The sequence below is a fragment of the Lactuca virosa genome, chromosome 2 (genome assembly GCF_052849685.1).
Source record: "Lactuca virosa cultivar CGN04683 chromosome 2, Lactuca_virosa_CGN04683_v6, whole genome shotgun sequence".
NCBI classification, from domain to species: domain Eukaryota; kingdom Viridiplantae; phylum Streptophyta; class Magnoliopsida; order Asterales; family Asteraceae; genus Lactuca; species Lactuca virosa.
In genome coordinates this window covers 186586360-186610228 of record NC_136427.1, presented here as the reverse complement: position 1 = coordinate 186610228, position 23869 = coordinate 186586360, and positions in this window count along the sequence as shown.

Below are 23869 nucleotides of genomic sequence, written 5' to 3'. Positions count from 1 at the left end.
TCGATACTTGTATAAAATCGTGCATTTGAAAGAGATTATGTACCCCCTTCAAATCAACACCAATATATAAACATATAACACGTATTTCATAGTAAATACTTCGTATTTATGTATTAGAAGAAAGTAACTACACACTCACTTGATCAGAAGATGATCGGATAACACTACGGCTTGTAGAAGTAGTATTCTTCGGTGAAACCGGGATCACTTCACACGCCGGGCTTCTCGCGGGCAGAGCTTCGGCTCTGAAACTCTTTTCTTCTCGGGATCTTCGGGCTTCAGGACTTGCTTCGGGTCTCGGGATAAACACCGGGGCTTCGGGGGGTTAAAATAGGGCTTAGAGAGAGTATCGGGAGTGGGAGAGTAAGAGATGAGCAACCAAACTCGGCTGACCCTCGATTTCTATTTATAGGGTGAATTTTCTGAGTTCACCTCGTGAGTTTCTAATATTCACCTCGTGAACTGGCTCACCTCGTGAGTTTCTAATATTCACCTCATGAGCTCGATACGTCATTGCGTTCGTCATGGCCACTTGCCCTGGAAGACGTCCATCATCTGTTCACCTCGTGAACCATATATGTTCACCTCGTGAACTGGCTCAGCCTTGGGGTTCACGCCCCGAACTTCAGAAATTCATAACTTTCGCATACGAGCTCCGTTTATGACGTTCTTTATATTCACGCGTAGGTGAGATTATGCTCTACAACTCTCGTTTAGACTCCGTCGGCTAATTTTGATTTAATTTTTTTATATTTTTATTATATTATTTTTAGTAGGCTGGGACAGGAAAACTCCGTTATAAATTCATAACTTCTTCATCTGACGTCCGTTTTCGTCTGTCTTTTTACCGTTGGACTACTATCGACGAGATCTTCGATTCTCATTTAAATTGTTTCGGCTATAAACCGCTCGATCTCAAATCGAGTATTCGGGCTGCATACTGCTAAGTCGAAACTTCGGAAAATCATAACTTCCTCATACGAAGTCAGATTTGGGCGTTCTTTTTATGCACACTCTCGGTTTAACGAACTCTACAACTTGGGTTTAGATCACTAAGGCTAGATATCGCTCTATCTTAAATTCATATTTTACGTCATTCAGCGTCGTGTCGGTTCTGTCGCGAAACTTCGACAGGTCATAACTTCTTTGTTATAACTCGGATTTCGGCGTTCTTTATATCTCCGGAATCCTTGTTTCAACCACTACAACTTTATGTAAAGATATCGGGTTTATCTCACACTTTAATTTTGACGCTTATTTTATTCTTAATTCAATTAAGCCACACAACTAAGCATAAAACACATAATACTCAAATATTTCATCATTAATACTTCAAAAGAGTTACAAAGGTTAACCTAGACTATTACATCAACAATAATACCTAGCCTGGAAACGCGGGCGTTACACAGTCTATACATCACATGCTTAGTGGGCCATAGGTGCTCCCTTACATGTCTGTTGGGCCTTATACATTCATATACCTATTTTCTGGGCTTTGCAAATCTTAACTATATATACGAAAACAATATACATAGCGTAATTCAATACTCATGTGAAAACAATAAATGATCTAGTGAGACTTGTCGGTTGACACCTCTAGAGTGTATGATCGTAGCATGTAGTTATAACTAGAGTCTCCTGGAGGGAGAGCGAGAGTTTGTGTATAGATCTATACGGGCTGACTCCCCACACCTGAGCTGTTCGTTACAGCTAGACTAGGCCAGTCTAGGGTGACAAACCTTACCGTAAATCAAACCGGCGCCTAAGAACGCCACGACAGGCGAACTCGTCAAAAATCAAGTATGGTTAAAACGGCTCACTTAGAAATCTCCTCCAACATAATTTTTATAGAATACCTATAAAATCTCGTGGATACAAAAATATACATATACTGTCATTCGGTCTTGGGGTTGAGACCACAACACTTTTATAAACAGAAAATATCAGATTTTCTGGGGTATTAACTGTTAAACAATATCTTTTACGTATTACGGAAAATACAAGGTTTTTATTTGGATTACATTTTTTTACACATTCCAAATATAGAAAACACACATGCATTAATATTTGATTTTGATACATCACGTTCAAACCATTTTCAGAAAATATCGGATTTTCTGGTGTTTACAAACTATTCAAAACTTTTCATTCAAATATGCTTATGAACTCACCAACATTATATATTGTAGGGTTTCAAAGTACTCCATGGATGATGGCAATGGGCCCCCTTGATGAAGTGTAGGTTAAAAGCCCAAGACTTGTTTTTCCCTATAAATAGTCATGTATTATTCATAATTAGGGTTAAGGGTGAGTCAAAATGTAGCCGCCACGTTGTGAGGTTTCTTGTAGAGTTAGATTCTTATTCCTTAAAGTGTAATTTGTTCCTCATAATTGAATAAATCGAGTGATCATTCGACATATCTTCATATTTTTGTTTGTTCTTATTTTCCGCATATTGTTCATCAAATCACAATTAGGGTTTTAATCCCAACAAGTGGTATCAGAGCGGGTCTTTGAAGATCTATTGATTTTCGAAGTATTGGTTCTTAATTTGATGATTTTCTGCACAAGTTTTTGAAGATTTTTCGTATTGTGGCGTTTTGGAATCAAGCTTCTTGTTCAAGCTACTGTGCATGAAGATTTTTGGTATATTCTAGTGTTCATCGTGGTATTTTTCTATTCTTTGGATCTGATTTGTTTTGAGATCAAAGTCTTTTGATTCAATTATTTTCTATAGATTCACGTTTGAGCAAATAATTGAGTCTTATTTTTTTTCTGCACTATTGATTCTACCGATCCAATACTGTTCATGTATTCTTAAGTCGCATTCGTTTAGAGTTCATGGTTTGACCTAGCCCATAGATATTGTTCTTTAAAATTGTTTATTGCATCGACTCATATTGAATCTGTAATTGTCGGTCCTTTAAATTCTTCTGTTCTTAAGTCGATATTCATAAACAATACCAATCTCAAAATCGATTTTGATTTTGTTATTTGATTATGTTGTTTGAATCGATTTGCTCAATCTGTTCCTCTTCTCGATTGCATTCTGAGGATTCTTTTGAAGAAATCTCATTAAATGGTGTTTTGTTGATTCCTAATGGAGACCATTCAAGAACAATTGATAATGATTATGTATTTGTCGTTTCATCTTAAATGGTTACGTGAATATTAAAATTTGGTGTTTGTCGGCAATTGGATTTGAATTATCAAACAAGAAAAGTCAAAATTTAAAGTTACGAAGATTGAATCAGGGACTTTGACATTTTTTTTGTTTGAAACGGTGCTCTCATCTACGAATGTGATCAGAAAGCAATCTAATTTGGAAAGATAGTATCGCAACTTGTCTCATTTGTTCTTGCAGATTGGTTTCGCAATTGGAATCGGGACTTAAATCTGCAATCGGAATTGGACCCGTGATTGGAATAGAAGGAATTGATCTGAATTATTTGGCATTCGGAACAAGAACATAATTCAGAATTAAAAATCGGGTGTCGGAATCGAAATGGTTGTGTGCTTATTAGCAATTGAAAGTCAAAGGCACATTCATAAAAGTCAAAATTGGAACAAATGGTCCCACCTGCGAATACAATCAGATACAAAGGCTGTATGGGAATGACTGTGAAGTTCGGAACAGAAAACTTTCGCATTTGATGGTTGATTTTGGGAATTAAAGTGCAGGTCTTGGAATCGTCATTAGCGTATCGATTGGAAAATTCACTCGGAATCAGAATCGGTAGTGTGATGTTGGATCGATTGATTCGGAATCGGAATTGTGACTTGGCTTGTATTCGTAACTCACATCTACATCAGAAACGAACCTGTGCTCGGAACGTTGAGTTAAATCGGAGCTCGTACTTTTGTTCGATCTCGGAATCGATTGGCATTCGGAACTGGATGCTAGGAACCGATGCATTCGGAGTTCACTGCTGCTTGAAATTATTTGGATTCCAAACTTTGGATGTTTTCCGATTTGGTTTTCAGTCGATGTCTCGGAATCAGAGTTCTATTTACGGGTCGTGAGGCTGTGTTCGTCAATCAGACACTAAATGAGGAAGATGACTTCGATTTTACACATTTGGCCCCTGTAACTTCACCAACATGGCAATTTTAATTTGATTTCCAGAATTTGTTACAAATCAAAGGGAAAATGATGCAGAGTTACTACTTAAGTCCCTGACTTTCAGCAATATGATAATTTCAGCCCATTATTCGAAAAGTTTCCAAATTTAAGGGCTGGTGAACAGTTTTGAATTCTTTAATGCACATATTTTTTCGTGAACAGAAAATTATGGATTCCATCAAGTCTTGGCGGTTCGGAAAGTCGTTTTTCGTGATAACGTCAAATTTTCACGACTTTTTCGGATTTTATACTTCATTGTGTATATCGTTTTGTCGCGGGGGAGCATAGTAATTTTTTATCCATTCAAGATCATTCTCATGACCATTTGAAGGCTTTATAATCACGTTTTTTATTATAAATCGGGGGAGAATTTGGTATGGCCATTCGAAATTGGATTTGTGACTATTCAAATTTGAAGATTTTTGATAAAGCTTGTGGTAGATTTATGAAGGTAGCTTTTACAGTAGCAGTTCTTCATCGAGCTCTTCTAAAGCTTTTACAGAGAAGTATCCTTTACAGTAGCAGTTCTTCATCGAGCTCTTCTAAGGACTTGTTATATCTCCGACTTCTAGTATTTTCTCTATCAAGTGGCGTTACGAATCTTAAAATTTGGGTTGTTACATGATAATTTTTGGTGGCTTATATCATTAGCTTATTTGAAGATCATTGTGACTTGGAGGAGGAGCTCTTCAAAGACAAGATGTGATTTTGTTTCTTTGTTCTGAAATGGGTTTTTATGGCGGGTTTGGCTTTATTGAAGATCTTTGGGATTACATCCGAAAATGAAGTTTAAAAACATTACTTCAGTGCTTGGTTTATATATATATATATATATATATATATATATATATATATATATATATATATATATATATATATATATATATATATATATATATATATATATCTTAGAACCCGTTGTTGAAGACTATTGAAGAATCAAGATTCGTGGATTGCTTCAAATATTCCTCGTTGCGAGATCTTCTCTTATTAGCTATATGCTTGTTTTGGAAGTTAAAGCATTGTCATCCATTCCATACTTTGAGGGGGAGATTGTAGGGTTTCAAAGTACTCCATGGATGATGGCAATGGGCCCCCTTGATGAAGTGTAGGTTAAAAGCCCAAGACTTGTCTTTTCCCTATAAATAGTCATGTATTATTCATAATTAGGGTTAAGGGTGAGGCAAAATGTAGCCGCCACGTTGTGAGGTTTCTTATAGAGTTAGATTCTTATTCCTTAAAGTGTAATTTGTTCCTCATAATTGAATAAATCGAGTATTCATTCGACATATCTTCATATTTGTGTTTGTTCTTATTTTCCGCATCTTGTTCATCAAATCGCAGTTAGGGTTTTAATCCCAACATATATGTTGACGTTTTTCAAAATAACTTGTATTCTCAGGGAATCGTTAAGAAGAAAGGTCAGCAGGAAATGGTGGAATTTGTTATATTTTGTTTTCAACATACATTAAAATATTTTAAACATGTAATTTATGATGTTGTACTTGATGTAAACAATGTTGGTTGTATTTGATATGCATGAGGATGACGTTGTCTTGTTTCAATTATATACAATTGTGATGATATTACAAGATGAAGTCACGCGCAAGCCCCAGACGTTTCCGCCGTCTGGTTCGGGGGTGTGACAGATTGGTATCAGAGCATTGTTTATACTGAACTGGCATATCTAATCATACTTGATATGCAATTATAAATACAATGGGACTAAAACACTCTGAATAAAATGCATACCTAGGTATACATTAAAACAATAACACTAAAATTCTCTCGAGGAAATGGAACACTGTGATTAAACCCGGGCAGTTATGTAGTCATATTGGGGACAAATATAGCCTGATCAACTATATTTATTCAAAATATGACCTGTGTTTGGGGATAATAATGGCGGGAAATTGACCTAGAAACTTACCTCGTATCCAAAACGTCTCAGGAACTCAAACACAAATAATTAAAATACTTTAGGAGTATTTTGGAAATACTATATGCATACATTTTCTTACAACGTCTTACACCCCTCGTGCAGACTCTATGGCCGGATTTCATCATCCTGGAGATCGCTATTTCCCCAATCAGGGAAATGGTGGATGGTTAGAACCCGAGGAAGAACCCGAAGAAGAACCGGAAGAGGAGCCCGTGGAAGGACCGGCAGAACTGGTAGCCGAATCGGACGAGGAGGAGGCAGAGGGAAGCGACACAGATGACTCGGACACGGGTCCGAAGTCATCGATCCTCCATACATGGATAGGGTGCCCCCATACCGGATGGGCCCCAATGGACCTACGCCCCCATAGGCACACGACATCTGGAGATGGAGCCGCCAGCAAGGGGTGCGGCCCCCATTTGGTATGAACCGGGACTACTACGACCTGAGTCACGGTGGACCCGCCAATCGAGCCTTGCCTATGATAGTGAGAAGGACTCGCGACATCGGGGAGCAGGCACAGGCGACCGCTGGCCAGATGGTGTCCATGAGAGCCGCAATGGAACGCACAGAGAGGATGACGCACGAGGTAGTCAGGGACTACCAGGTGCATCAGACAGCTTTGGAAGCCCGGCTTCGGGACGCCGAGCGCCACCTGGCTAGACTTCAGGGCACATCCACCTCATCGTCAGCACCACCAGATCCACCCCATCGCGACTAGCACGTGTTCATGAACTATCGTTATGATTTTCTTTTTATGTTTTACTCTATGTACTATCGACCATATGTTTAAGTGATTACACTACTCATAGGGTCATCATGCTATCGCATCATGTGTTTCCCCATGTACTGTATGCCTTTTGGCAAATTTTCATGTATTAAAAACGATTATTATTAATGGAAATGCTCTATGTTTTATCGTGATGTTGTTATTTGCTATGTGTTTTGTTTCCTTGTTTTATGTTAATACATGGAGTCACTTAGATGCACAAAATCGATTCGCCGAGTCTGTAAAATTCTAAACTGGGAATGCGATGTGTACTCAACATCTTTCCATTCTTTGACAGAAAGATGCCTCAAAGACCCAACCGTGGAAACAACACAACACCGACCCCACCAGAAATAAACTCACTTGCATTCCAAGCAGCAGTGTCCGCTGCGGTCACTGCAGCACTTGCGCAGATTCGCAACAGAAACAACAGAGAAGGCAACAGAGAGGGAACCGGAAGCACAAATCAAGGAACAAACCACAGAACCATAAGAACCTGCACCTACAAGGACTTCACCAACGCCAAAGCTCGAACCTTCAATGGAACAGGAGGCGTAATAGCCCTGAAACGATGGATTGAGAAGGTGGAATCCGTTTTTGAAATCTGTGCATGTCCGGATGGGTGCAAGTTCAAGTTTGCGGCCTACAAATTCATTGATCAAGCTCTCTCCTGGTGGAATGGTCACGTAGAGGCCATGACACTCCCGGTGGAAAACGCAATGCCATGGGAGGAGCTTAAGAAAATGTTGCTGGCTGAATACTGTCCAAGGGCCGAAATTCAGAATATGGAACAAGAGCTGTGGAACCTCACGGTTCAAAACTCCGACATTGATGCATACATATCCAGGTTTACTGAGCTGTCTCTCTTGTGTCCCGGAATGATCACATCTGAAGGGAAGAAGATCGAGAGATTCATCTGAGGATTAACCGCGCCAATCCAAGGGAATGTAATTACAGCAAACCCTGAGACGTATGATAGTGCAAAGAAGCTGACCAAGAAATTGTACGATCATGGCAACAAAAAGGGTGCCAAAATAGGAGAAGCGGAAGTTAAGAAAGAAGGTGAGAACAAGAAGGGGAAAAACAACAAGCGGAAGGGAAAACAAAATTTTGAATCATCAAAGAAACAACAAACTGTGACTGTCCATGCTGCAACTCAAGCTACCACCACACCACATGTTCCAGCCTCATCCACACCAAATAATCCCAATCAATACTCAGGGACCCTACCTAAGTGCAGCAAATGCAATTTTCACCATCAGGGAGAATGTAGAGAGATGCACTGCATAAGCTGCAAACGAAAGGGTCACACTGCAAGGTACTGCAGAACATATTCGCTACAAAACCAACAGTCAAACAACAACAACAACAACAACAACAACCGCAACAACTGTTGGATAAGGTGTCTAAGTCCATAACTATTTCTGGTATGTACTTGACCCGACCCGGCATGGTCCATTTGGGTTGCATGGCACCATGCAATTGGATAAACTAAAATGAGAGAAATAACACTTATGGTTTATTAATATATTATAAGTTCTAATATATTAATAATATTATTTAATTAGTTTGATCAAGAATTAATTTAGAATTAATTAAGTGATCAAAAGATAACTAATTAAATATATGGGTAGATTATGTAAATCTTCCATATCTTATATAGTGGGCTAAGAGGCTCCATGGATTATCAAGTTGGGTTCCACCCATAGGATGCTCCATGGGAGTTACAAACCCATGGGTCATGGAAATGAAGAGTCATGACACATTAGGGTTTACATGGTGTAACCCTAGATGTGTCAACACTATATAAGAAACCTATTCTCCACCAAAATCGGCTACACATAAGAAACAAGAGGGCTAGGCCGATTTTAGAAGTGTGTATTCTCTCTAAAGTCATTCCAAAAGCATTTGGTGTTGTGTGAAGCATTTGAGGCATCACACTTGGGGTGCTAGGCTCACAAGGTTTCAAGGATCATAATCAACAACAAGGTAAGTTATTCTATCTTTCATTCAAGTTAAAAATGTTCCCCATGTATGCTAGATAGGAATATAACCTTGGAATTCAACTTTGCATGATAATTAGACAAACATAGATCCAAGGTTATTAGGGTTTCATGCACACTTAGGAAGTGTTAGTATGCTCAAAACCCATCAGTGGTATCAGAGCCAGGTTCGTTTGTTGTTTTTTTTTGTGTGCAACCAGCTTGAAAAAAAATCGTTTTTCTGTTTTCTGTTCGTATGAAAGTTTGCACATTTGTTGCTGGAAATGGACTAGAAACATTACCCTAAACTGTTTTGATGTTTTAAAGCTTGTTTTAGATGGTGTAATGTTTATGCTAATCCATTTACAATGGCAATTATTAAAATTACAAGTTTTTTTTAAGTGTAATTTTTGATTCTTGAAAGTGTTCATATTCATGTTCTTGAACTTATGAAGATTAGATGATCATAGGAATTGTTTGTAACCTTCATGGTAGTTTAATTCATGATCATAATGTGTTTTAATGGAGTCCATAACTTGTCCTCAAGTTATGGAAAACCAAAAGTCTCACTTTTATTAAAGCCATTAAAAAAACACAAGAGTTATAAAAATGAAGAGTCTTCATTTTTATTACTCAATTAATTCATAAGTTATAAGAAATGAAAAGTTTTGGAAGTTTACAAAACTTGCCCTCAAGTTTTGGAACATGTAAAGTCTTGATTAAAACTTTAGTTCCAACCCTTAGAATTTTAAAAGTTAAAATTCAACCCTTATACTTTATAATATTATAAGTTACTAATATATATATATATATATATATATATATATATATATATATATATATATATATATATATATATATATATGTATAACGTCAAGTCGTCTTACTGCTAGTACGCCTCATTCACGAAGCCGATCTATAAGGGGGGTATAAGGTTGTTGCTTATAAAATGGCAACTTAATGGGTGTCCACTCTCACCCACCGCTTCCTTGATCGGTGGAGGGTCGTTAGCCGAACGGGTAAGACAAGGACTTATAAATTCTCATTAAAAGTATGATGAATATTATAAAGTAACTAAATGCTTTTATTAAATTCCCAATCTTAGTTACTTTAGGAAAATGTGAATAAGGTGCTAATCCATGAAATTACACTTTACACTTTGTTTAAGTCGTTAATGGAGCGTGTGTGGTTAACCGGCACACTAACTTGGACTTAACAAGGTAGGTAAAGGGTGACTTAAGGTTTACCATAGCATCGGTGGAGCGTGTGTGGTTTACCGGCACATCGATTGAGTGATAAACCTTGAGGTTACCAAGTGATTTGCATGGTTACTTTACACCTCGTTTTGTGATCCTCGGTATCCCAGTCACAAAACTTGGAGGGCACACTCGAGATTGAAACATGCCTTTGAAAAGTTCATTGAATCTCAAAAGAATCTAGGAATTTCTAAGAACCAATTAAAAACCTAATATTTATATTTCGTTTTTCATGGTGGAAATTGGTGAATCGTCATTCACCTACCTTTCAAATATGTTATAGCTTGGATTACGGCATACCTCTTCTAAGTTATAATATATTGTGATTGGATCCTAGCCTTAATATTACATTTGGTTGTTTTATTAAGGACTCTCTTAATATCTAAACTAATCTTGTTCTCTTCTTTCAGATGTCTTCAAACAATGCTGCTTCTGGCTCTAATCCTAATGGCTCCTTTACCCTTATGAACTTGTGTGGGAAAGTCACTTTTGATGGATCCAACTTCAATGAATGGATCAGAAACATCAGGATGATTACCCGCTACGAGGACAAAGAATATGTCCTTGACAAGGAGCTTAAGGAGATTGATGAGACCACTGCAACTCCCCAGGAGATCGCTGACTTCCGGGCACATGAAAGGGATGCTACAAAAGTGGCATGCATCATGTTGGCCACCATGACAGCGGAACTCCAAAAGTCCTATGAGGACTTCTACCCTTTTGAAATGAACCAAGATCTGATGGAAAGATACCATCAAAGTGCACGACAAGAGAGGTATGAAATCATATGCTCTATCATAACAACCATGATGAAGGATGGGAATCCGTCACGAGCCACATGCAGAAAATGCAAAGGTATGTGGATCGGTTGCTGAAGCTTAATGTGAACTTCCCTGAGGAGCTTGCAATAGATATCATTTTGCACTCCTTACCATCGTGCTATGATCAATTCCGCATGACATATCACATGAATAAGGAAGAGGTCACACTCAGCAAACTTCAGGGACTCCTCAAGACCGCAGAAACAGGTCTTAAGGGTAAGTCGGTTGTTAACACTCCTACTCCAAACTCCGCCCCGGTTTTGGCAATCGGGAAAGGTAGAGGGAAGAAGAGGAAGAGCTCTTCAAAGGGTACCAAGGCTAGGACCCTTGATGGCTCTTCTTCAAGTGGAACCAAGAAAGGTTTTGTCACTCCTTCTTCTGACCCTAAAAAGGCTGAATGCTTCTATTGCCATGAAAAGTCACATTGGAAGCGGAACTGCCCAAAGTACCAGCAAGATGTGAAGGATGGGAAAGTTAAACCCAACCATGCAGGTATTTACACTATCTTATCTAATAACTCACCCCATTCTAACTCTTGGGTCCTTGATACCGGTTGTGGTACTCATATATGTTCTGATTTGCAGGGACTAAGAAGAAGTGAGAATGTGGAGCATGGAAGAATAAACTTAATCATGGGGAATAGGAAAGCTTTACCTGTCACCAAGATTGGAGTTTATAATTTATCGCTAAGTAGTGGGTTTAGTTTAGATTTGAATAAATGTTGTTATTCGCCAGAAATGGCAAGAAATATTATTTCCTTTCATGCATTGTATAAACAAGGTTTCACCTTTTCATTTGATAATGAAGTTGGTTCGATTAATGCTTTCTTTAATAATGTTCTTTATTTTAAAGCATTACCTTGTGATGGTGTGTATGAAACTGTATCTGTGGTTGATAACTTAGGAAATAATGTATTGTGTATTGATTCTGTTAATGATAATAACTTGGATAAAGCATCATTATGGCATTGTCGTCTTGGACATATAAGCAAGAAACGCATAGGCCAACTCCAAAAGGATGGAGTATTGGAGTCATTTGACCTAAAGTCAGATGATAGTTGTGAATCATGCTTACTTGGAAAAATGACAAAGTCACCCTTCACAGGTTCTTGTGAGAGGGGTGAAGGTTTGTTGGATCTTATACACACGGATGTGTGTGGGCCCTTCAAACATGCCACAAGGGATGCTAATCGTTATTATTTGACTTTTACTGATGATTACAGTAGATATTGATATGTCTACTTAATCAAGCATAAGTCAGAGACTTTTGAGAGGTTTAAAGAGTTTAAACAGGAAGTCGAGAATCAATTGGGCAGGAACATTAAGATGCTTCGATCCGATCGAGGTGGTGAGTATCTTAGTTCAGAGTTCCTCGACTATCTTAGGGAATGTGGGATTGTCTCACAATTGACACCTCCCAGGACACCACAGTTGAATGGTGTAGCTGAGAGGCGTAATCGAACCTTGTTGGATATGGTTCGTTCCATGATGAGTCGAGCTTCGCTACCAATCTCATTTTGGGGGTATGCCTTAGAGACTGCCGCCCATATCCTTAATCTAGTTCCCACAAAGAAAGTTGCCAAAACTCCTCATGAGATGTGGACTGGTAAAGTACCCAAACTAGACCACATTAAGATTTGGGGTTGCGAGGCTTTCGTGAGACGCGAGACTCATGATAAGCTTGAACCTCGAAGTGAGAGGTGTATTTTCATCGGCTACCCGCAGAAATCCTTTGGTTACCTATTCTACAGACCTAGTGAGAATGTGGTCTTTGTAGCTAGGAGGGCTTTCTTTCGAGAGAGAGAGAGTTCATAAGCCAAGGAGACAATGGGAGGCAAGTTGACCTTGAAGAAATTCAAGATTTAAGTGGTGAAGGAACTTCAAACCCTAGCACTCAACTTGAGGAGGAAACTCCTGTTGAGCCAATTGACAAGTCTGTACCTCTGAGGCGTTCCACAAGGGTTAGGAATGCACCTGAGCATTACTATGGATTCCATATTACTGCGGAAGGTGATACACTTATCAGTGATGAGCCACTGATAGGTCTGGATGAACCTAACAGTTACGCGGAAGCCATGGCAGGCCCTGAGTCAGCCAAGTGGAAAGAGGCAATGGACAGCGAGATACAGTCCATGTATGACAATCAAGTTTGGAACTTGGTTGAGAATGTACTAGCTCGTAAGACTGTAGGGTGCAAATGGATCTTCAAGAAGAAGACCGACATGGATGGTAATGTACACACTTATAAGGCACGACTGGTTGCAAAGGGTTTCTCACAAACTCCGGGAGTTGATTATGATGAGACCTTTTCTCCAGTGGCCAAGATTAAGTCTATTAGGGTTCTGTTAGCCATAGCCGCATTTCATGACTATGAAATATGGCAAATGGATGTCAAAACCGCTTTCCTTAATGGAAAGTTGGCTGAGGATGTTTACATGAGTCAGCCAGAGGGTTTTGTCAATACAGAGTACCCTAATAGAGTGTGTAAGCTTGAGAAATCCATTTATGGGTTAAAGCAAGCACCTCGCAGATGGAATCTTTGCTTTGATGAGAAAGTCAAAGAATTTGGCTTTTCTAGGATTGAAGATGAATCTTGTGTCTATGTCAAGGCTAGTGGGAGTATAGTTAGCTTTTTGGTATTGTATGTGGATGACATACTACTCATAGGAAATGACATCCTAACTCTGCAGGAAGTTAAGTCCTGGCTTGGGAAGTGTTTCTCTATGAAGGACCTAGGAGAAGCTGCCTATATTCTAGGGATAAGGATCTTGAGAGACCGGAGTAAAAGACTAATTGGACTTAGTCAGAGTACCTACTTGGATAAGGTGCTGAAGAGATTCGGCATGCAGAACTCCAAGAAAGGAGAGTTACCCATCCAGAGTAACGCCAGATTGAGTAAGACACAAAGCCCTAGTACTGAGGCTGAGATAGCAGAAATGAGTCGAATACCTTATGCTTCGGCTGTAGGATCGATCATGTATGTTATGACGTGTACGCGACCTGATGTAGCCTTTGCTTTGAGCATGGTTAGCAGGTATCAGGGGAACCCTGGCAAGGCACACTGGACTGCGGTAAAGAATATCGTCAAGTACCTACGGAGGACTAAGGACTGGGTCCTTACCCTCGGTGGGAGTGAAGACTTGAGAGTTGTAGGGTATAGTGATGCTAGCTTTCAGACTGATAGGGATAATTTCCGCTCTCAGTCAGGCTGGGTCTTTACCTTAAATGGAGGGGCAATTTCTTGGAAGAGTTCCAAGCAAGAGACAGTGGCTGATTCAACTTGCGAATCAGAGTATATAGCAGCTAGCGAGGCAGCAAAGGAGGCGATATGGCTGAAGAACTTCATTGGAGACCTTGGAGTTGTACCAGCTATTAAAGAGCCAATGGAAATTTTCTGTGATAGTGAAAGTGTAGTTGCCTTAGCCAAGGAACCAAGGGATCACGGGAGATCCAGACACATCGACAGAAAATACCATTTCATCAGACATCAAATAGAAGAAGGACTCCTCGTGGCAAAGAGGGTATCATCGGATGAGAATCCAGCAGATCCCCTCACGAAGGGACTGACTCGGGTTAAGCATCTCCAGCATGCTCGGAGCATAGGGCTGAAGGATGATATTAGATTTAGTAGTTAGATAACCTTGAAATTTGTAAAGTGTAATTGACATTAGATGATGAATAAAAGGTGTTTTATTTATGAGTAAAGTGTTGCTATCTCTTGTCGATCGTTTACTATATTTCTTTTGCATGTTTTGACTTCCAGAATAATTATGATTGGTATATCATATTATTCAAACCTCCACAGTCGGTCATATGTCGGAAGTAGGTATGAATCAAGACTGTCATGATTGGTTGCAGAGGTCTAAGTTGTTGGACATGGCTACAACACTCATGAGTGCTCATAAGTTCTGAGCATTGGACTCAACCCACGCTCACTGGAATCACTTCATGGAATTTATCTCGAGTGATCATGAGACGGTAATATCATATAAGTCTTCAAACCTAGAGATATGATTTGTTACTTATGAGTTGGTTATGCATTGATTGTACGTTAACGCATTGGTAACTCGATGTTATAAAACGTGCTTTTGTGTATAATTCAATGAGTGGTAGAACAAACATATGAGTCAAAGTTTATCTGTTCCTTCTTGGATTAGAAGCTGATATATGGGCCCCTCGATGATTTTGTTTTGACCTATGTACCGTGCCCGGTCAGAACTAAGTTGATGTGTTCAATTAAGTTCTTTGTCAAACAAATCGGAAATCGGGAAACAAACTGCTGGACAATAAGTAAAACATTGTTCCATGTATTTGTCCGGCTGATATCTAGAACAGAGGATTATATGATCACTTATCTTAAATGGCGTATCATCATCTTCTCAGTTCCGAGAGACCTTGAAAGAGCTACGATTGCCGATCGGTTCCTGAAGTATTACAGTTATAGTTATTAGACTTATCCAAGTGAAAGACGGTTGGATAAGGTGTCTAAGTCCATAACTATTTCTGGTATGTACTTGACCCGACCCGGCATGGTCCATTTGGGTTGCATGGCACCATGCAATTGGATAAACTAAAATGAGAGAAATAACACTTATGGTTTATTAATATATTATAAGTTCTAATATATTAATAATATTATTTAATTAGTTTGATCAAGAATTAATTTAGAATTAATTAAGTGATCAAAAGATAACTAATAAATATATGGGTAGATTATGTAAATCTTCCATATCTTATATAGTGGGCTAAGAGGCTCCATGGATTATCAAGTTGGGTTCCACCCATAGGATGCTCCATGGATGCTCCATGGGAGTTACAAACCCATGGGTCATGGAAATGAAGAGTCATGACACATTAGGGTTTACATGGTGTAACCCTAGATGTGTCAACACTATATAAGAAACTCATTCTCCACCAAAATTGGCTACACATAAGAAACAAGAGGGCTAGGCCGATTTTAGAAGTGTGTATTCTCTCTAAAGTCATTCCAAAAGCATTTGGTGTTGTGTGAAGCATTTGAGGCATCACACTTGGGGTGCTAGGCTCACAAGGTTTCAAGGATCATAATCAACAACAAGGTAAGTTATTCTATCTTTCATTCAAGTTAAAAATGTTCCCCATGTATGCTAGATAGGAATATAACCTTGGAATTCAACTTTGCATGATAATTAGACAAACATAGATCCAAGGTTATTAGGGTTGCATGTACACTTAGGAAGTGTTAGAATGCTCAAAACCCATCAACAACAACAACAACAATGTTGGGGCCAGTTACACCTGCTATGGGTGTGGAGATCGGCCATTTTCGGCGCAACTGCCCCAAAGCAAACAATCAGGGGGCAGGAACAGCAGGAAGAGTGTTGACAATGGGTCAAGGCGAAGCAGTGCAGGACCCAGCAGTTATTACTGGTACGTTCCTACTTAACAACTCGTACGCATGCATTTTATTTGATAGTGGGGCGGAGCGAAGTTTCGTTAGTAATAAATTCAAACACCTACTAAATCAACAACCCCAGAAGCTCAATGAAGCCTTCACGGTGGAAATGACTAATGGGAAAACTGAAACAACCAAAGATATCTATGTAGGGTGCACATTAACACTAAACAATCACTCCTTTCAAATAGACTTGATGCCAGTAAATATTAGGAGTTTTGATGTGATAATCGGCATGGATTGGTTGAGCCCCCACCATGCTGATATTATGTGTTGCGAGAAGGCCGTTCGCCTTCATCTCCCCAATCACGAAACCCTAATAATATATGGTGATAAACCTGACGCCAACCTTCGCCTTATCTCGTGCATCAAGGCACAAACGTTTCTACACAAAAAGAACTACGCATTCCTCGCTCATGTGGTGGATAAGACCAAAGAAGAAGTAAACATTCAAGACATTCCAGTGGCATGTGAATTCCCAAATGTATTTCCAGAATATCTTTCGGGAATACCCCCAGAAAGATAGGTCGAATTCCGAATCGACCTAATACCAGGAGCCACACCAATTGCCAAATCACCCTACAGGTTAGCTCCCGCCGAAATGCAGGAGTTATCCAGTCAACTAAGCGAGCTGCTGAGCAAGGGATTCATCCGACGAAGCTTCTCACCCTGGGGAGCTCCGATCTTGTTTGTCCAGAAAAAGGACGGATCCTTTAGAATGTGCATCGATTATAGGGAACTAAATAAGCTTACCATCAAAAATCGGTACCCACTTCCACGAATCGACGATCTATTTGACCAGCTTCAAGGAGATAGTTATTTCTAAAAAATAGATCTGAGATCCAGTTATCATCAACTCCGAGTTCGGGAAGAGGATATTCCCAAAACTGCTTTTCGAACACGATACGGTCATTACGAATTTGTCGTGATGCCTTTCGGTCTGACAAATGCTCCCGTTGCATTTACGGACCTCATGAATCGAGTATGTCGCCCATTCCTAGATAAATTTGTGATTGTCTTCATCGACAATATTCTTATCTACTCTCGAAGCAGAGAAGAGCATGGTCAACATCTCCGTCAAATCTTAGAAACCCTAAGAGCTGAGAAACTTTATGCGAAGCTTTCCAGATGCGAATTCTGGATCCGCAGTGTAAACTTTTTAGGTCATGTAGTCAGCAAGGAAGGGATTCACGTAGATCCTTCCAAGATAAAGGTCATTGAAGGTTGGGCTATCCCGAGAACCCTAACAGAAATCCGTCAATTCTTGGGTCTCGCAGGCTACTACCGGAGGTTTATCCAGAATTTCTCTAAGATAGCCAAACCCCTTACCACGTTAACACAAAAGGGTGAGTCTTTCAACTGGATAGAAAAGCAAGAAGCCGCCTTCCAAACCCTGAAGCGATCCCTTTGTAGTGCACCAGTGCTATCCTTACCAGAGGGAACCGAAGATTTTGTGGTCTACTGTGATGCTTCAAATCAAGGGTTAGGCTATGTCCTCATGCAGCGTGGGAAGGTGATAGCCTATGCATCTAGATAGCTAAAGATACACAAAGTAAATTACACCACTCATGATCTCGATGCTGGGAGCGGTGGTCTTCGCCCTAAAGATTTGGAGGCACTACCCCTACGGTACAAAGTGCACCATTTTCACCGACCACAAAGCCTCCAGCACATTCTGAATCAGAAGGAATTAAACATGAGGCAGCGAAGATGGGTTGAGCTGATAAATGATTATGAGTGTGAGATCAAGTACCACCCGGGTAAGGCTAACGTGGTAGCCGATGCCTTGAGCAGAAAATAATACTCAGGTCGTCGGGTAAAGACCTTAACAATAACAATCCAATCCCACCTAACCTCTCAAATCAAGGAAGCCCAAGCAGATGCATTGAAGCCGGAGAACGTCGCAAATGAAACGTTGCGTGGAAATGACAAGAACTTGGAAGTCAAGGAGGACAGATCTTACTATTTCATGAACAGAATCTGGGTCCCTAAACTTGGGGGATTCAGAGGAATGATCATGAATGAATCCCACAAGACGCGATATTCCATCCATCCGGGTTCAGATAAGATGTACCTGGACATAAAGCGGCATTATTGGTGGCCAAAAATCAAGGCAGAGATCGCCACTTACGTGGGCAAGTGTCTCACTTGCGCCAAGGTGAATGTGGAATACCAAAAGCCCTCGGGACTATTGCAACAGTCAGCGATACCCGAGTGGAAATGGGAAAGGATTACTATGGACTTCGTGACCAAATTACCAAAGACAACAGACGGATTGGATGCTATCTGGGTAATCGTCGATTGGTTAACAAAATCCGCTCATTTCCTGCCAATAAAAGAATCTTACAAGATGGAAAAGCTGACGCGAATCTACATCAAGGAGATCGTGAGACTTCATGGAGTACCGGTGTCCATTATCTCGGATCGAGATAGTAGGTTTACCTCAAGGTTTTAGTAGTCACTTCGGAAGGCAATGGGAACGCAATTGGACATGAGTACCGCTTATCACCCTCAAACCGATGGCCAAAGTGAACGAACCGTACAAACACTCGAGGACATGCTACGAGCCTATGTGATTGACTTCGGCAAGTCATGGGATACCCACTTGCCCTTGGTAGAATTCTCATACAACAACAATTATCACACGAGCATCAAGATTGCTCCTTTTGAGGCTCTTTATGGTCGTAAATGTAGATCGCCTCTATGTTGGGCTGAGGTGGGTGACACTCAACTAGCGAAAGGACAATCACCAGACAGCACTCTCACAGGGCTAGAGATCATTCGGGAAATGACCGAAAAGATAATCCAAATCAAAGCCCGACTCCAAGCGTCGCGAGATCGACAGAAGAGTTATGCTGACAAACGACGGAAGCCTCTAGAATTCCAAGTCGGAGACCGTGTACTATTGAAAGTCTCTCCCTGGAAAGGAATGATCCGCTTTGGGAAACGGGGAAAACTGAACCCACGATACATCGGACCGTTCGAGATTCTTGCCCGAATCGGTCTGATAGCCTATAAGTTGCAGCTACCTTCGGAGCTCAGCAATGTACACCCCGTGTTCCATGTCTGAAACTTGAAAAAGTGCTTTTCAGATGAAACTCTTGTCATTCCTTTGGAAGAGATCGAAATAAACTAGAATCTCTTGTTCGTCGAAGAACCAGTCGAGATATTGGATAGGGAAGTGAAGCGTACGAAGCAGAGCCACATTCCGATTGTGAAGGTTCGATGGAACGCTAAGCGTGGACCGGAATTCACATGGGAACGCGAAGACCAGATGAAGCAGAAGTACCCTCACCTATTCTCTCATTCTTAAGTCCATCTTTCAAAAGTATTTCGGGACAAAATTCCCTCTAACGGGGGGATGATGTCACAACTAGCACTTTAGCTGGGAAATTCTATTCTCATGTAAACATTCTCTTCTGTGATGCTTGTAACCCTAATTTTATAATGTAACCTATGCTCATCCAATGACAACAAACTTAATCAACATTCTTCAGTAAAGCTCAAAATATTATACAATACATCTCCTATAGTCAATTATGTGTTGAAAACCCTAAAAATTCTGGTTCCAATTTAATATGAGCTAGGATTCTCTTATTGGGCCTAATGGACCAATAAACCTTCCACTTGACTATCTTGGGCCTAGGAACCCTAATTGGGCCCTAAGTTGACCCACATTCCTAAGATTTTAGCATTATGGGCCATGTGGGCCTAGAATGAACCTTCTTATTTCTAATGGGCCTTGAACTTTTTAATTGGGCTTCATTGGGCCGTGAACCCTCATGAGGGCCCAATGGGCCGAAAAAGTGATTTTTGGGCATCATGAATTCGAACAATTCAAGTAAAGGCTCAAATCTCCTCAATTTCTTTCTTCCTAGCCCAAATCTCGTCCCAACCCACATTATGCATATAAACAAAAAAAAGAAATGAAGGATTTATTTGCAAGTGACACCTCATGTTTGCATGGTGGGTATCCATGCAAACATCACCTCAATCTCTCTTTCCCCCCTCTTCTTATTACCCTCGGCCGAACTCTCCTCCCTCACCATCTCATTTTCTTTCAAAAACCTCTCAAGCAATCTCTCAAGAACACCTCCTTCTTCCTCTAAATTTTCGAGATTTTGTGAGTGTCTTCAAGAGGATTTTTCACCAAGATCATCATCTTTGGTAAGTTCTCACTTGGATCTATGGTTTAGCTTCTTGATTTCTTCAAAAATCTCTTCTTAAACCATAACATTTCATGATTTATACATCTTTGCTTCATAGAGTTCGAAAATCCTTCAAGGAGCTTGCTAGGGCCGAGATCTTCACTTCATTCTTCATCAAAATCGAATCCAAACCTCAAAGTGAGTTCATACCCCCTTGTTTTCAGTTTTACTTTGTTTTGGGGGGGAGAATACAAGTACATATGTGTAGATCTATGTATTAGTGCATGTAATGTGTGATTTTCTTGGTTTATGTTGTGAAAATGAGATGAAATATGATAGATCTCGAAATCTATAATAAAAGAATGTGAGATTTACAAACTATAACACTTTACACACCATAACATGGAAATGAAAGTGTACATATGTGTTGATTGTTGGAAAAATGAAACAAAATCTTGAAATAGGGCCATTTTTGACAAATAACCAAAAAAATGAGACTTTCTTGGCATTTACTGTTTTACAAGGACTAAAGGAGTCATTTTTATAAAAGAAATGGGTTTTTATGATATTTTGGTAATAAAGGGGCTAAAAACGTAAATTTTTGCATAATGGGCCTTAAAAATGGGCTTTTCGGTTTTAGTGGGCCAAAGTTGTAAAAATTCTGATTTTCATGGATTAAATTGCTATTTTACACAAGTTTGAGGCTAAAATGTAAAACTTACGGTTTTATGGGTTGAAAATGCCACATTATTTGGATTGGGGCTAAAAATGCAAATTTTTCCAAAACTTGGACTGAAAATGCCATTTTTATCAAAAATGAGCTGAAAATGTAAATTTTGGTAAAAATAGGCCGAAAATAATACTTTATATATATTGGGACCAAAAATGTCAATTTTTATAAAAATGGGCCAAAAATAATATTTTATATATATTTGGACCAAAAATGTCAATTTCCATATAAATGGGCCTAAAATAATATTTAATATATATTTGGGGCCATAAAAGTAAATTTTGTGATATTGGGTCTAATATATCCGTTACATGTCCATTTGGGCCTTTGTGGCCCGTTTACATGTTTGTTGGGCCTAATATGATTACCACATGTTAATTTGGGCCTTTGTGACCCATTAACATGTTTAATGGGCCCAGTTTATACATCGCATTCTTAGTGGGCCATAGCTGCTCCCTTACATGTCTGTTGGGCCTTATACATTCATATACCTATTTTCTGGGCTTTGCAAATCTTAACTATATATACGAAAACAATATACATAACGTAATTCAATACTCGTGTGAAAACAATAAATGATCTAGTGAGACTTGTCGGTTGACACCTCTAGAGTGTATGATCGTAGCCTGTAGTTATAACCAGAGTCTCCTGGAGGGAGAGCGAGAGTTTGTGTATAGATCTATACGGGGTGACTCCCCACACCTGAGTTGTTCGCTACAGCTAGACTAAGTCAGTCTAGGGTGACAAACCTTACCGTAAATCAAATCGGCGCCTAAGAATGCCACGACAGGCGAACTTGTCAAAAATCAAGTATGGTTAAAACGGCTCACTTAGAAATCTCCTCCAACATAATTTTTATAGAATACCTATAAAATCTTGTGGATACAAAAACATACATATACTATCATTCGCTCTTGGGGTTGAGACCACAACACTTTTATAAACAGAAAATATCGGATTTTCTGGGGTATTAACTATTAAACAATATCTTTTACGTATTACGGAAAATACAGGGTTTTTATCTGGATTACATTTTTTTTACACATTCCAAATATAGAAAACACACATGCATTAATATTTGATTTTGATACATCACGTTCAAACCATTTTCAGAAAATATCGGATTTTCTGGTGTTTACAAACTATTCAAAACTTTTCATTCAAATATGCTTATGAACTCACCAACATTATATATGTTGACTTTTTTCAAAATAACTTGTATTCTCAGGGAATCGTTAAGAAGAAAGGTCAGCAGGAAATGGTGGAATTTGTTATATTTTGTTTTCAACATACATTAAATATTTTGAACATGTAGTTTATGATGTTGTACTTGATGTAAACAATGCTGGTTGTATTTGATATGCATGATGATGATGTTGTCTTGTTTCAGTTATATACAATTGTGATTATATTACAAGATGAAGTCACGCGCAAGCCCCCAGACGTTTCCGCCGTCTGGTTCGGGGGTGTGACATGCTTGTTATGGTATATAGTGAGACTATACAACTTTGTGCTTTAGTCGAATGGTCGGGGGTATTCCAACCCGATGGTTGAGTGGACCCGGCATGTTTTGGTATTCCAACTCGATGGTTGATTGGACCAAACATGCTTATGATACGAGGGTATTCCATCCGAAGAATGACTAGGCCCATGGTATACATGCCTGGTATTCTAGCCCGAGGATGATTGGGCCAGGCATGAGTTTTTGTGCAAGTCATTTGTTTGTGTGGTGGTATTTTGGGGGAACACACTAAGCTTCGTGCTTACAGTTTTGGTTTATGCTTTCAAGTACCTCGGAGGACCGTGGTAAGGCGAAGGCGTGACCTTACACATCCTTGGTTTTACGACTGAGTGGATCTTGGGAGACTCTGATTTTAAATAATGTTTTGGAAACAATGATTTTGTGAACACTTTTATTAGTAATTGGGTTGTTTTGAAAGGTTTGAATTTGTTGAAATTTTTGGGATGTTACAAGTTGGTATCAGAGCCTTGATTTGAGTGAATTGGAGTAACACTCGTACGAATCTAGTCTCATACTAAGGAAATAAAAAGGTTTTAAAAATGATTTTTCAAAATGATTTTCAAAGTAATCAAGAAGGATGTGATGTGTACGATCAGCCAAAGCCAGTAAGTAGACCCCAAATTACCACGTTGTTATTTTATATTGTGACATGATAGACCAACATGATAGTGATAGGGTAAGGATCTTGTAACACCCCGTTTATAAAATAAATAAATAAAGGTATAGAATCCCTAAAATCAATAATAATTGAGTAAGGCGTTAGTCTGGAGGAGTTAAAAGTCATAATTATAGAAGTTGGGGGATTTTTTGGTAAGTATTAGACCTAATGTGAAAGGATTTATGAAAGCAGGGGGCTAAAGAGTTAATATTGGACCTCATTTGGAAATAATTGGAGAAGGAGGGGCTACTTAGTAAAATATGGGACTTATTTTGTAAGGGATTTCCATGGATGGGGTTGAAATGGTAAAATAAGTACTTAGTTTGAAAGAAGAAGGAGATGGAGGGGCTGGAAGTGCCATTATGGCAAAAATTTGAGATTGGACGGGAGTATATAAGGAATAATCGCCTAACCCTAACCCTAATACTCTAACATATTCCTCAGCTGCATCTCTTCACCCTTATATCTCCCCCGGTGCCGCTACC